We start from the raw sequence: 14547 nt of genomic DNA on the forward strand, positions 1-14547 counted from the left end.
TGTTAGCCAGGATGGTCTCGATCTCCTGACCTCGTGATCCGCCCGTCTCGGCCTCCCAAAGTGCTGGGATTACAGGCTTGAGCCACCGCGCCCGGCCCTTCACCTCATTCTTGAGTCTCATGTGGGTTCAAGTAATATGGGTATAGTAATTATGTATATAAAGTTAACTGAATGAGGGATTATAAGAAAAGTCCATGGGCAGATTTGGAGAATTTAAATTATTGTTTATTTCTAATAATAAATAATTATTTATTATTATTTTGCTTCAAGATAGCAATCAAATCACTAGTAGTTGACAGGGTAGGCTGGGGAGTTCCAGGGCTCCTCCCTGCTCATATCAATCACAATTGTCTAAGCCTCTCAACCTTAATAAATCTTCATAGATTTGTTTGTAGTTGTGTGGACGACAGTGGAGCCACATTTTTATATAGTTTAATTTGGGTGAGGGATTAGGTTTTAAACCTAACCTTTAAGGAAAATGTGTGATGTGACTCTACTTTGAGTGTGATGTGTAATATGCTCAGTAATATTCCTTTATTATATATTATTATTTCCTTGACTATCATTGCCACATTTTATTTAACATGAATACACCCTTTCATAGGAATTATTTTGGAGTTTGGGTGACATATCCAGGGAAGATAACCTTGTTCTAAGAGAATTTTTCTAGCTTTTTTTTTTTTTTTTTTTGAGACAAGAGTCTCACTCTGTTGCTCAGGCTGGAGTACAATGGTGTGATCACAGCTCACTACAGCCTTGACTTCCCAGGCTCAGATGATCCTCCTACCTCAGCCTCCTGAGTAGCTGGGAGTACAGGTATGCACCACAATGGCCGGCTAGTTTTCTGTATTTTTGGTAGAGACAGGGTTTCACCATGTTGCTCAGGCTGGTCTCGAACTCCTGGACTCAAGCGATCTGCCTGCCTGAGCCTCCCAAAGTGCTGGAATTACAGGTATGAACAACTGCACCCAGCTTAGCTTTGTCTGATTATATCAGTAACATATACTTATAAAAACTCAAAAATATTGTAGAAATTAATAAAATATTACTGGAAGTCTCCCATAATAAGTGAGAGTCACGTATATAAGTTGTACATGTTAATTCATTATTTCATAAATAGTTGACAGACATTTTGACAAGAAGTCTGAAGCAACTGGATTAAGAAGCTTGAAATAACACAAAGGCATCAAAATAGCTGTATCAGGGCGGGCATGGTGGCTCATGCCTGTAATCCCAGCACTTTGGGAGGCCAAGGCAGGTGGATCACCTGAGATTGGGAGTTCGAGACCAGTCTCACCTGAGGTCAGGAGTTCGAGACCAGCCTGACCAACTTGGAGAAACTCCATCTCTACTAAAAATACAAAATTAGCCAGGCGTGGTGGCGCATGCCTGAAATCCCAACTACTCAGGAGGCTGAGGCAGGAGAATCGCTTGAACCCAGGAGGCGGAGGTTGTGGTGAGCCCAGATTGTGCCATTGGACTCCAGCCTGGGCAACAAGAGCAAAACTCTGTCTCAAAATAATAATAACAATAATAATAATAGCTATATTAGAAGTTTCTGCTTGTTTTCTAGTAGACTGTCAGCCCATATTTGTTCCCCTTCTCCTCACTTCCCATGTTTCCCATCCTAACCTATGGTTAGAATGGTTTTGCTTTTGTCCTTGAGCTTGTTGCGTTTCTCCTGTTTTGAATTCCCTGAACACTTTCTGTATGGTAGCCTCCAAATGAATTTCTTCTCCAATATCTTCCCTGTTCCTTTGAGATCTTGTCTTCACACACACTGGGAGAGATGTGCCTCAGAGTTCAATAGTGTCTCGGTGTCTCTGTGAACACTGGCTCCATCCAGGTAGCAGTTTATGATCTTTCTGACTTGTGACCTCTGTCACCTGCCAACTACTTCTCTTTCCCTGATAAACCCTGGCTGTTCTTGCAAAATCTACCCTTTTGTCTTTTCATTTTCCTTCTTTACACATTAATATCTCTTTCCAATTTTATACTTCATTATTTAACCACAGCATTTTGCATTCATCACTTTCTCCCTCATAACCTCCTCCAAATATGTACTCCAGACTCTCAGCAAGAAAGGCTGAGAAAATTATATTTAGGTACCCCTCTGACAGTCCTTCCCAGCTGAAGCCTGTGTGATAGGCATGTCTTCAGCTGTCATAGACCAAATCCAATATTGCATCAGCCTCACCAAATATCCACATTAGTCATCTCTGGGAATTTGAAGACCTGAGAATTGCCTGATGTGTCCTCGTGTTTAACGTTTAGTCCCAAAGACTGCATCATGCAATATGCTGTCATCACTGTCATCCTTGATACCCTCTCAGGAAGACTGGGGGCTTCGCCCCCTAAAGCCTTCATTTTCTTTAGTGTATATTTAATCAGTTATCCCAGAATTAATGTAGCCTCTTTTTGAGTGTATTTAAATTCAGCCTGAGGACATAAATTCAATTCATTATTATCTCACATAGGAAGTATACCTAATTTTATGTGTCTGCCTCTAATTTCTGAAGTCTCAGAATTTAATGAACTAATCTATATCCATTTTAACCATGATTTTACAGATTTCAGCTGGAATTCCTGAATTAGCATTTCTCTTTAAGGGTCCTTTAAAATTTACTTTTCTTTATTTCATCTCTTACCTCTTGATTGTTGAAAAATCAGATTATTGACTCAGTTGAGACTCAGCTGAGAAAATTACCTCTTGGTTCTTAACCAGTATAATTTGGACCAACTAGAAATACCTCAAAGCTAACTAAAGAACATATCATAAAATGCCTTCTGTCTCCAGTACATGCAAATTATAAAAAAATGTTTCAAAACAATACACCCTTACAGGGTATTTGCTGTCTAATTTGTCAAACTTTCCAGGTTTTACCATCCTGAAATCCCCTTACCTCCATGAATGTCTTGGATTTTCCTGCCTCTGTTGCCCAAGTCTCTCCTATTCACAGCCAGACTCCTTGAGAAATAATCTAAACCCACTGTATCACTTCCATTCACTCTTTAACCCTATGAAATTCAGCCTGCCCAGATGACTGTATTGAAAATATTTATACCCTCTTTGCACGATAGTGCATCACTCTCTAATTCATACATATTTTTATTTAAAACTTACATAAAAGTGTCAGTGCCCAGTAATTCCACTAACACAGAGTTAACAACTTTTAATGTTTTGGGTTCTTTCAAGCCTTTTCTTTTTGTACCTATATGTAAATAAATAAGTCCTAGGGTCCCTCGTAGCCAGTAACCAAAAGTAATTTAAAATAATATCTGGCCAGGCACAGTGGCTCATGCCTGTAATCCCAGCACTTTGGGAGGCCAAGATGAAAGGTTCACTTGAGTCCAGGAGTTTGAGACCAGCCCTGGCAACATAGCAAGACCCCGGCTCTACAAAAAAGTGAAAAAAAGTAGATGAGCATGGTGGCAAGCACTGGTAGTCCCAGGCACTCAGGAGGCTGAGGTGGGAGGACTGCTGGAGCCTGGGAGGTCAGGGCTGTGGTGAGCCCTGTTCATGCCAATGCACTCCAGCCTGGGCAACAGTGTGAAACCGTATGAGAAAGAAAGAAGAAAGAAGGGAAGGGGAGGGGAGGGGAGGGGAGGGGAGGGAAATCTTTACTTGCTTTTCCTGAAAACATTAAAGAGTATCCAATATATGACCCACAGCAACACTTTTTAAAATCCCCTTTTTCCAGTTTTTCCCAGATCCCAACCCTCTCACATCTGTCTTCTCTCACCTCACCTCACCTCTCACCTTCCCCAAGCTCTTCATGCCTTGTCAACATTGATTGTTGACCTCTGTCTTCCTCCCTGTACATTCTGCCTCAAGAAAATGATTCCTGCACTGTAGATCCCCTATCCCCTTTGGCTGGGAGACACACACACACATAACACTGACCTCCATGTCTATACTAGAGTTCAAGGGACTCCAATGAGAATAGGCAAATCTGAATTTCCTGTAGAGATCAGGGAAGGGAAGAGGAAGAGGCTGTGAATACACTTATAATAGTGCTTTTTTTAAAAAAAAAATCAGTTACATATATATTTACTATAATTAAGCTCATGGTGTAAAGCAGTTTTAAATTGTTTTTATTTAAATATCATATTTTGCACCTTCTTCCATGTCTTTTTAAACTTCTTGAGTGTAGATAATTTTTGATATTATATTAAAATCCAATAAATGTTTATAAAACAATTCCTATATTGTGAGATATTTGAATTTTTTCCATTTTTGCAATTATGTAGTAAATCCACGTTAAATATAATCCTTTTCTCCTCAACATCCCAGCCTGGAACAACTGACCTCCTTCTTTTCTTCCTGAATCTCCCTTTTTCCCTGGGTTCCATGACATTGCATGATTCCTAAACCTGCAAAATAAGTGGCCTTCAAGGTCTTGAACTAGACTCTTGGTATAGTTTGACTGTGCTCCCACCCAAATCTCATCTTGAATTCTCACTTGTTATGGTAGGGACCTGGTGGGAGGTAGTCTATCTGCACAAGCTCTTTCTTTGCCTGCTGCCATCCATGTGAGACATGACTTTCTCCTCCTTGCCTTCTGCCATGATTGTGAGGCTTCCCCAGCCACTTAATTGGAACTGTAAGTCCAATTGAACCTCTTTCCTTTATAAATTACTCCGTCTCGGGAATGTCTTTATCAGCAGCGTGAAAATGGACTAATGCAACTCTCACCTCCCCCTTATCATCATCTCTCCTCTGAGAGAAGCAGAAGTACTTACTGTCTCGCTTCTCCTCCCCTTCCTTACTGTCTTTCTTATCCTCCGCTTTTCTTCTCCTTCTCATCAGCCCAACCTTCCCCTTCCCCTCTGTATTTGTCTGCTAGAGCTATCATAACAAAAAGATACTGGGTGGCTTAAGCAAAAGAGATTTATTTTCTAACAGTTCTGGATTCCAAGATTGAGGTATCAGCAGGGTTGCTTTCTTCCAAGGCCTCTCTTGTTGGCTTGTATCTTCTCCTTGGCTCCTCCCATCATCTTCCTTCTGTGTCTATAGCCAAATTTCCTCTTCTTACAAGGACAGCAATCATATCAGATTAGGGTCCACTCTAGTGACCTCATTTTGATTTAATTATTCCTGTAAAGACTTCATCTCCAAATAAAGTCACATTCTGAAATACAGGGGGTTAGGACTTCAACATAGGAATTTGGAGGAGGAATACAATCTAGCCCATAATTCTCTCCTTCTGCTTCTTTTTCCCTCCAAATATCAACTAAGGATTCCCATTCTTTTGGATTCTCTTTGCCTTAGAGATGAAGGGATAGTTGTTGTTGATAAGAAATAACCAAGTGGGACATACTAACAGGAGGAACTCCTTTAGCAATAGAGGATTTTGCTAGTTCACTACACTGAATCAGGTGCCAAGTCCACAGAATGGTGATGCCTGAGTATACATAAGAGTTAACAGGGGACTTGCTGAAAATGTAGATTCCTCAGTTTTGTTCCTCAGAGATCCTAGTTCAGTAGGTCTGAGGTGGTACTCAGGAGTCTCCCCAGATGATTTCCATGCAGGTTGGTGCTGGACCACACTTTATGAAATTCTGCTGTAGAGTGTGCTTTCAGGATCTCTCTGGTTCCTTTTTTCCTTTTCCTACCTCCACCTGGTTCAGACCTCACTTCTTCTTATCTAGACTATTATAATGACCTTCTACCCAATTCATATGTGTTCCCCTGCCTATCCCACACCATGCTGCCAGAATCAGCATGCTAAATTATCATCCCAAAAATCTTTAAATCTATCACCCACCCCCTCCACTGCCCAGCCAATCCAGTGCAGACTTCCAAGATAAGAGATCAAGAGCTCTGATTCACTGTCACAGCCTTTCAGACTCTCCACTCCCTTCCATGTCCCCTACCTATCAGTCACACTAAACCATCATCATTCCAGGACAACTCCCTAAGTTCTCCTGCCTTCATGCTGGATGCTCTTTTATCTACTTGAGATTTCCTGTTCTTCCTTCACAAATATTCACCCATCTAAATCCCACTCATGATTTATGATTCATTTTAAATAATACTTTCTTCATTACGCCCTTTCAATATTTCTCAGAGTATTTAAGATTCTATGGCTCTATCATCTTCATCTGATCTGCAGTATCCAGTACATGCCTTCTTCCAAATAGAATCGCAAGTATTCGTTGAATTTACTCCCTAACAGTTCAGATCCTATCATTTTGTAAATAAACTAGATTGCATTTCTCTAAATGCATTCAGTGGTGTGTTCCAGCATTGCAGTGCACATTCCCCTGCTCAGCCCTTTTGGACAGCTTGCTAGCTCTTTTTACAGTTCATCTCCATCAACTTACATTTCACTTCTTGCAAAGATATTGGAGCTGTCTGCAAACCAGATGATTTCATTGCTTATATCTCTTATTTTCCATATATAAGAATGTTAAATAGGCCCTGTGCCAGGACTCATTCCCGAGGGAACATTTCTATTTACATTTCTCTTCCAAAGTTATTTGCTGATCCACTTCCTTGTTTTTCTATCATGAGGTTTTCACATTTCCAGGATCTTCTGTAATGGATTCCCTGAGGGAAAAGACAATGTCATGTTCACCTCCAGCATCTAGCATCAAATCCAGCACACAGATAGGTTCAATAAATATTGTTTGAAAGAATTAATATAAGGGGATTAGACAAGGTCATTGACCCTGAAGGACCTAAGCAGGGTTGGTGTCCCAGGAATCAGACTGGCCAGGGTGATTCAGCACTGGAGGAACAGTAAACAAAGGTCAGTTTGGAAGACCAGGTACAAGACCATTAAAAGGAGGGAAAGCTTGGGTTTAGGAGCCAAGGAGATCAGGAATAATTTGGGAAACAGGTCAAGACAGGCTAAGATCAAAGGGCTCAGGGTGTAGGTTAGTAAGAGGGGCTGAGAAAGTGTTGGCATCAGTTCTTAGTAGAGAAAATTTAACTGTTCTAAACCATCAGTTTTTTCACTTCTAAAATAGAGATAATAATCATAGGGAGCCTCAGAGAGTTGTTGTGAGAATTAAATGTCATCCAACAAATATTTATTGAGTGACTATTATGTTCTGTACTCTGTGCTAGGTGCTGGGTAACGGATTTAAAGCTCTTAGGTTTACATTCAAGGGCAAGGTCAAATGAGAATCCAAGTTTTTATCCTTGATGGTTCATCTTCATTTGTAGCCTCACAAAAGACTTTTGTTTTGTTTGGTTTGGTTTGGTTTGGTTTTTTGAGACAGAGCCTTGCTCTGTCACCCAGGCTGGAATGCAGTGGTGTGATCTCAGCTCACTGCAACCTCCTCCTCTTGGGTTCAAGCGATTCTCCTGCCTCAGCCTCCCAAGTAGCTGAGATTACAGGTGCCCACCACCATGCCTGGCTAATTTTTGTATTTTTAATAGAGACACGGTTTTACCATGTTGGCCAGGCTGGTTTTGAACTCCTTACCTCAGGTGATCTGCCCGCCTTGGCCTCCCAAAGTGCTGGGATTACAGGCGTGAACCACCTCACTTGGCCTGAAAGACTTTTAGAAATCTAAATTACAGTGACGTGGATCCTCCTTACCTATACTCTTGCCTATCACCTCAAAGAACTCCAGTGGATCAACCAAAACCTGATTTCTCTCCACATAATTCATGCTACCTTTTTTTCCTCAAATTTCCAAAGTTTCTGAAGAATTCAAGTGAGCCACTGTTTTATTTTAATACTTCCTATCTTTTTAGTCTGACTGAAACTCACCACCACAAATTACCCTGGATCTCTCTGCTAACAGCTATTTATACATTGTATTAGTCCATTCTGTTGTAAAGAAATTTCTGAGACTGGGTAACTTACAAAGAAAGGAGGCTCATAGTTCTATAGGGTGTACAGGAAGCATAGTGGCTTCTGCTTCTGGGAGGGGCCTTAGGATGCTTCCAATCATGGTGGAAGGCAAAGGGGGAGCAAAGCATCTCAGATGGCAGGAGCAGGAGCAGGAGCAAGACAGAGAGGAGGGAGGTGCTACACACTTTTAAATGACCAGATCTCATGAGAACTCACTGTCATGAGAACAGCACCAAAAGGATGGTGCTAAGCCCTTTGTGAGAAATCCACCCCCATTATGCAACCACCTCCCCAACTCTCTCTTGGTCCTGGCTTTCATCATGCGAGATGCTTCATTCCCTCTTTGCTTTCTGCCATGATTGAAAGCTTCCTGGGCCTCTGCAGAAGCAGAAGCTGCTATGTTTCCTGTACAGCCTGCAGAACTATGAGCGAAGCAAACCTCTTTTCTTTACAAATTACTCAGTTTCAGGTCTTTCTTTATAGCAGTGCAAGAACGAACTAACAAAGAAAATTGATACCAAGGAGTGGGACATTGATATCAAGATACCTGAAAATGTGGGCATGACTTTGGAACTGGGTAACTGGCAGAGGTTGGAAGAGTGTGGAGGGCTCAGAAGACAGGAAGATGAAGGATAGTTTGGAACTTCCTAGAGACTTGTTAAATTGTTGAAACAAAAATGCCAATAGTGATATGAACAATAAAGTCCAGGCCAAGGAAATCTCAGATGAAAATGAGGAACTTATTAGGAACTAGAGCAAAGGTCACTTTTGTTTTGCCTTAGCAAAGAACTTGACTGCATTGTGCTCCTGCCCTAGGGATCTGTGGAACTCTGAACTTGAGAATGATGATTTAAGGTGTCTGGTAGAAGAAATTTCTAAGCAGAAAAGCATTCAAGATGTGACCAGGCTGCTTCTAACAGCCTATGCCCACATGACCTGAAGTTGGAACTTACATTTAAAAATAAATTTAGATTCGAACTTATATTTAAATTTTAACTTGTATTTAAAGGGAAGTAGAGTGGTTTGGAAATTTTGCAGCCTGGCCATGTGGTAGAAAAGAAAAGTCCATTTTCAGGAGAAGAATTCAAACAGGCTGCAGAAATTTACATAAATAAAATGAGCTAAATGCTGATAGCCAAGACAATGTGGGAAAGGCCTCAAAGGCATTTCACAGACCTTTGGGGCAGTTCCTCCCATTACAGGCCCAGAGGCCTAGGAGGGAAGAATGATTTTGTGGGCCAGGCCCAGGGCTTTGCTACCCTGCATAACCTCAGGCCACTGTTTCCTGTATCCCAGCTGCTCCAGCTCTCCTGTGGCTCAAAGAGACCCAAGTACCGCTTCAAAGGGTACAAGCCATAACCCTTGGTAGCTTCCATGTGGTGTTAAGACTGCAGGTGCACAGGATACAAGAGTTAAGGCTTCAGAGCCCCCAACTAGATTTTAGAGGATGTACAGAAAAACTTAAATGTTCAGGAAGAAGCCTCCTGCAGGGGCGGAGTGCTCACAGAGAACCTCTACTAGGGCAGTGTGGAGGGGAAATGTGGGGCTGGAACTTCCACACAGAGTCCCCACTGGGGCACTGCCTAGTGGAGCTATGAGAAGAGGGCTACCATCCTCTAGACTCCAGAAAGGTAGATCCATCCACAGATTGCATCATGCACCTGGAAAAGCCACAGACACTCAATGGCAGCCCATGAGAGCAGCTGCAGGTGCTGAACCCTGCAAAGCCACTTGAGTGGGGCTGCCCAAGGCCTTGGGAGCCCACCCCTCATGCCAGTGTACCCTGGTTGTGGACATGAGATCAAAGGAGATTTTTTTGGAGTTTTAAAATTTAATGACTTCCCTGCTGTGTTTCAGACATGCATGGAGCCTGTAGACTCTTTGTTTTGGCCAATTTCTCCCTTTGGGAATGGGAGTATTTACCTAATGTCTATACCCCCATTGTATCTTGGAAGTAACTAACTTATTTTATATTTTACAGGCTCATAGGTGGAAGGGACTTAACTTGTCTCGGATGAGACTTTGGACATTTGAGTTAATGCTAGAATGAGTTAAGACTTTTGGGCACTGCTGGGAAGGCATGGTTATATTTTGACATGTAAGAAGAACAGAAGATTTGGGAGGAGCTAAGGGCAGAATAATATGGTTTGGATCTGTGTCCCCACCCAAATTTCATATCAAATTGTAATCCCTAATGTTGGAGGTGAGGCCTGGCAGGAGGTGATCGGATCTTGGGGGCAGTTTCTCAAGAATGGTTTAGCACCATCCGTGTTGGTACTGTCCTCTTGCTAGTGAGTGAGTTCTCATGAGGTTTGCTCATTTAAAAGTGTGCGGCACCTCCCACCTCTCTCTCTCTCTCTCTCTCTCTCTCCCTCCCCCCGCTTTCTCCTGTTCCCACAATGTAAGCCATGCCTGCTCCTGCTTCACTTTCTGTCATGATTGTACATTTCCTGAGGCCTCCTCAGAAGCTGAGCAGATGCTAGCATCATGCTTCCTGTACAGTCTGAAGAACCGTGAGCCAATTAAACCTCTTTTCTGCATAAATTACCCAGTATCAGGTATTTCTTTATAGCAATGTGAGAACAGACTAATATGTACATTATGATGACTATTTCACCTAGAAGTTACTTCAAAATTCTTGGATAGGTGGTACTGACTTCTAATGATATGTCTGTCTATCCTCAGCCAGTGTTGTTGAGAGTACTCAGGTCATCCAATCTAGTTGAGTCCATGGGAAATTTGGAGGGAATCTCAGTAAATTAAAGAATCTCAGTTTTGAAAGGGATACTTGGATCATCTAGTTCAACTCTCAGTATTCTAACTGGAAATACTTAGGTCAATTATCTAATATTTCCTTTTCATTTCTGAGTATGAATTTTGAATCTTGATCATCAAGTATTGACACCAATTCTGTCTTCCTCCTTTGGCAATCTTAAATAATTTTTAATTCTAACTTCGGACACCCTTAAAGATGCTTTCAAATTATTTTTGACCACATTTCTAGCAAGTAAAAGTTTATCTTCCAATAGAACTTATAGAATACAGTTGTAAAATATGTGAAGCAATAATATAACTAAAAGGATAAATAGACATATCCACAATTTTAGTTGGAGACTTCAACACCCCTCTCTCAACTGTGGATAGAACGATTGAACAGAACGTCAGAAAAGATATAGAAGTGATCTACAGAAGTAGCAGGATTGGAAAAGTTTTTTTAAAAAAGAAAAGATATGGAAGTGATGATTTCACACACATATGAAGAACTGACATTTTAGAAATCACCTTTGGACTTTTAGAAATATTTGATTTTCTAGCTATTGCCTGAATGTTATTTTGACTTCCAAAAGATCTCACAGGTCGTGCACAGTGACTCATGCCTGTAATCCCAGCACTTTGGAAGGGCAAAGCAGGTGGATCACCTGAGGTCAGAAGTTCAAGACCAGCCTGGCCAACATGGTGAAACCTCATCTCTACTAAAAGTACAAAACTAGCCAGGCGTGGTGGCATACACCTATAGTCCCAGCTACTTAGGAGCCTGAGGCAGAAGAATCACTTGAACCCAGGAGATAAAGGTTGCAGTGAGCCGATATTGTGCCACTGCACTCCAGTCTGGGTGACAGAGCGAGAGTCCATCCCAGAAAAAAAAAGATCTCAAAAATTTGCCTTAGTCTTGTTCTTAGCAATGTTCTTAGTGCCTTAGATTTATTCATCTATTCAGTCATTCAACAAATACTAACGCCTACTATAATCAAGCCATTGCTTGGGTGTTACAATTAATTTTATTGTTTTTGAAATGTTTAATAAGTAAATTCTATATAGAAGAAACTATTTACAAGAGTATATAGTATAAATAAAATGAACTATTTTTGAAAAGTTGTAGGACTATATTAGTCTGATCAAGCTACCATAACAAAATACCACAGACTGGGTAGTTTAAACAACAGAAATGTATCTTCTTACCGTTCTGAAAACTGAGAATCCAAGTCCAAGGTTTTAGCAGGCTGATGTCTTGTGAGGGCTCCTCTTTGGTTTAAAGACAGTCCTTCTTACTGTATCCTCACATAGCCTATCCTCTGAGTGCACGCAGAGAGAGAGAGATCTCTTCTTCTTATAAGGCCATCAATCCTATCAGATTAGGGCCGCACATTAATGATATCTTTTAACCTTAAAACCCATCTCTAAACATAGTCACACTGGAGGTTAGGGCTTCAACACACAAATTTGGAAGAGGACACAATTTAGCCCATAACAAGGACTAAATCAGTCAGCAAGCATCCTTTACTTCTTTCAGAGGTTCTTCTCTGGAGAGAATTATGGGACTATAGTTCTCACCCAGCACCCTGTTGTTATATGTAAGAAAAAAACAAAATTTGGAGAGAGAAAATGGCTTTCCTGAAGATCACAGAGTAAATGGGAACAGAGACAGTAGCAAAAACCAAGTCTTCAGTGCACTGTCCTTTTGGTCTGGCCTAGGATCAGAGAGTTACTGCTCCACAGCCTACAATGAAGCTGCAGCTGGCTTTAATAGATGTTTCTACCATGCACTCCATGGACTCTTCCTATTAATCCTCTGCTCAAATCTCCCTCCTCACACTTACCAAAATATCACATCAGAGCTCCCAACCGAAATCTCTGCTTTCTCTTGTGAGTACTGAGTTTATTAGAACCACCTTGGGGATTTTATTATCCTTCATGATACAGGCCCAGTACGATCTGAATATAGACTCTGCATAATCTTCTGCCATCAGGGCCAACAGATAAATGACTCCTCTCCATATACCATCTCTGTCATTTGGTGGGGATCATTTTTTGCATTAGAAAAGGTTCATCAAGGTCGTTGCTTCTTCCAGATTGTGGGTATTGAAGGTATGCTCCCCTCAATATGAAATGTAGTTGCATTTTCATCCACCACTCCAGGCTCTCTTCTCATGACTTGAGGGCTAATGTGCTACAGAAGACCTTGAAAAATGACCAGCTGAACTGGTCAACCTACCATTCTCTCTGACTCAGTCTTTTCCACTCAAAGAAAACAAAGCCCTTCTCTGAGGGCCAGGACTTTGTTTCTACTTGCAACAGGTTTGTTTGTTCGTTTGTTTGTTTTCTCTGAGACAGAGTCTCACTCTGTTGCTCAAGCTGGAGTGCAATGGTGAGGTCTTGGGTCACTGCAACCTCCACCTCCTGGGTTCAGATGATTCTCCTGCCTCAGCCTCCCAAGTAGCTGGAATTATAGGTGCACACCACCACACCCAGCTAATTTTTGTATTTTTAGTAGAGATGGGGTTTCACTATGTTGGCCAGGCTTGTCTCAAACTCCTGACCTCGTGATCTACCCGCCTTGGCCTCCCAAAATGCTGTGATTACAAACGTAAGCCACCACCCCTGGCCTTACCACACGTATTTTAACGTCAGGCAGATGTACAATGGTATCATCCCAGTACAACAAACCAGGCAGGAAATCCCCAGATACTGGGATTTCTCGTTCTTTCTTTCTTTCTTTCTTTCTCTCTCTCTCTCTCTCTCTCTCTCCCCCCTCTTTCTTTCCCGTTGCTCTTTCTTCCTTTTTCTTGGTCACTTTTTTCCTTAGATTTGTAAATCCTTAGACTTGTACTAATTAATCATTCTTGCTATTTAGTAACTGTCATTGTCACTGCCACATATGGCCCAAGATGCCAGAATTTAGTTGATTAATCAGTTGGTTGGTTGGTTGGTTGGTTGGTTGGTTGACTGGGTGGACTTTTCTGAGTGTGATGCTTGGTTCATCAATACAAGAATCACAGAACCTCTGGATTGGGTGTGCTGATTCTTAAATCCTAGCTGCACATTAGAAGAACTTTTATAAAATATCTATGTCTGGGCCCTACCTTCACAGATTCTGATTTAATTTGGTCTTGGTCTCAAAGGCTGTCCATGTGATTCTCATGGGTGGCCAGGATTGAGAATCTCTGGATAGAGCTAAAAGGTTACCCAGGCAACCATTGATCTGATACTTAAATCCCTTCTACTGGGAAATCCAGAAAGATGACTCTCTCTGGATTTTCTTTCTGAAACTAGGATTCTGGGTATTATAGTCTTCCTAACAATGTTCCTGGGTATAAATACTCTGCTCTGTTACTATAGAAGGAAGCAGCAGGTAATGGTTAGTGGTAGACCAGAACTTCCCCTAAAAAATCCAGCAGCGCTTAGCTGTGGCACTTCCTGATGTCAGGGAAATATCCTCCTAGGTCAGTGGTTCTCAACTGGGAGAAAATTTCCCCCCAAATGATGTTTGGCAATGTCTGGAGACATTTTTGGTTGTTACAACCTGGTGGAATGCCACTGGAGCCTGGTGGAGGCAGGCCATGGATGATGCTAAACATCCCACAATGCACAGAACACCTCCCCACAACAAAGAATTATTTGGTGCAAACTGTCAATAGTGCCAAGGTTGAGAAACCATTTCCTAGATCCTTGCCCTCAGGTCCCCCTATTACACCCCTAAGAGATAACATCCTTAATGAAATTAGTCCTAAAGCATTTCCTTCTTTCTGAAGCATGATTTCAGCACTGTTTCCCAAATCAACATTTTACATCCTTTTTCAGTATCTTGGAATGTAACCATCCTGCTTTGCTTTTAAGAAATGAAGGCTGCTGCCTGTTTATGTCAGAGAGGCAGAGTAATCCCAGGGCTGCCTTTTCCACTTGCTGTTTCCTTTCCCATCTGGCTCCCTCCCTGAAATACAGAATGAGCTGAGCCCTA

General features: G+C 41.6%; 1 protein-coding gene across 1 annotated transcript in view; it reads left to right on the forward strand.

Annotated features, from left to right (window-relative positions):
* HGD (homogentisate 1,2-dioxygenase) overlaps positions 1-14547 on the forward strand; it is a 54724-nt gene that overhangs the window by 13737 nt on the left and 26440 nt on the right. The window lies entirely within an intron of this gene.

Source organism: Mandrillus leucophaeus, unplaced genomic scaffold (assembly GCF_000951045.1).
Source record: "Mandrillus leucophaeus isolate KB7577 unplaced genomic scaffold, Mleu.le_1.0 Scaffold123, whole genome shotgun sequence".
Classification (NCBI taxonomy): Eukaryota; Metazoa; Chordata; class Mammalia; order Primates; family Cercopithecidae; genus Mandrillus; species Mandrillus leucophaeus.